At 45.6% G+C, this 1,534-nt stretch overlaps 1 pseudogene; it reads right to left on the bottom strand.

Annotated features, from left to right (window-relative positions):
* Positions 1 to 440: 440 nt before the first annotated feature.
* On the bottom strand, positions 441 to 1,326 carry LOC122735500 (annotated as a pseudogene).
* Positions 1,327 to 1,534: the final 208 nt, after the last annotated feature.

Here is a 1,534-nt window from a genome sequence, read left to right as displayed (position 1 = left end):
AAAACCAGCATTCTTTGCTTTCACTCAGTAGCCTATCAATGTACTATATCTTTTTTTGTTTGTTTGTTTTTTGGGGGGAGGCAATAGGGGTTAAGTGACTTCCCCAGGGTCACACAACTAGTAAGTGTCAAGTGTCTGAGGCCAGATCTGAACTAAGGTCCTCCTGAATCCAGGGCTAGTGCTTTAACAACTGCACCACACACTGTCCCTACTATTTCTTTCTTTCTTTTTTTTTTTTTTGCACTGAATATGGTGACTTTATTGATGGCATGTACACAATAGAGGACTCTAGGCTTCTCCTCCCTCCTACAGGGATGCTTTGGGACAGCAATGTGAACGGGGCATGGGATCCTCATTATGGAAACATAGGTCAGGGATGTGGGCTCACCAGTGGTGGAACTCTACTTTTGGCTGGGGATGAAGATCCATGGCTTTCCAATTTACTCCTTGGAGGCCATGTAGAACATGAGTTTTACTACATGGTTGCTGTAACTGTACTCATTGTCATACCAGGAAATGAGCTTCACAAAGTGGTCATTGAGGGTAATGCCAGCACCAGCATGAAAGGTAGAAGAGTGCTTGTTGCTGTTAAAGTCACTGGATACAACCTGGTCCTCTGTGTAGCCCAAGATGCACTTCAAGGGTCCCTCTGATGCTTGCTTCACCACTTTCTTGATATCATCATATTTGGCAACTTTCTCCAGGTGGCAGGTCAGATCCACAATAGACACATTGGGAGAAGGAACACAGAAAGCCATGCCTGTGAGCTTCCCATTTAGTTCAGGTATGACCTTGCCTACAGCCTTAGCAGCACCAGTGGAAGCAGGAATGATATTCTGGGCAGCACCACACCCATCACGCCACAGTTTGCCAGAGGGGCCATCGAGTGTCTTCTGGGTAGCAGTAATGGCATGGACTGTAGTCATGAGTCCTTCCACAATGCCAAAGTTGTCATGAATGACCTTGGCCAAGGGGCCAAGCAGTTGGTGTGCAGAAGGTGTTACTGACAATCTTAAGGGAATTGTCATATTTATCATGGTTCATGAACATTGGGGCATCAGCAGAAGGGGCAGAAATAATGACCCACTTGGCTAGACCCTTCAAGTGAGCCCCAGTCTTTTCCATGATTGTAAAGACACCAGTGAACTCTATAACATAATCAGCTCCAGCATCTCCCCACTTAATATTGGTAGGGTCCTGCTCCTGGAAGATGTTAATGTCTTTTCCATTGATTGACCGCTTTCCATTCTCAGCCTTGATGGTGCTCTTGAACTTGCTATGGGTGGAAACATATTGAAACATATAAACCATGTAGTTGAGGTCAATGAAGAGGTCACTGATGGCCACAATGTCTACCCCATTGGAGTTGAATGCAGCGCTGGTCACCAGGCATCCAATACAGCTTCTGGCCTTCACCATCTTGTTTCAGGGATGAGACTGAAGCAGCAGATCCTGGCACCGAGCTTGGGAGAGGAGCTAAGAGCCCCTACTATATCTTTAAATAGAATTTTATATCAAGTCTTTTACCTACTTT

This window comes from Dromiciops gliroides, chromosome 1 (assembly GCF_019393635.1).
Source record: "Dromiciops gliroides isolate mDroGli1 chromosome 1, mDroGli1.pri, whole genome shotgun sequence".
In the NCBI taxonomy this organism is placed as follows: Eukaryota; Metazoa; Chordata; class Mammalia; order Microbiotheria; family Microbiotheriidae; genus Dromiciops; species Dromiciops gliroides.
The sequence above is the reverse complement of the archived record's forward strand: the minus strand, read 5'-3'. Positions and strand labels throughout refer to the sequence as shown.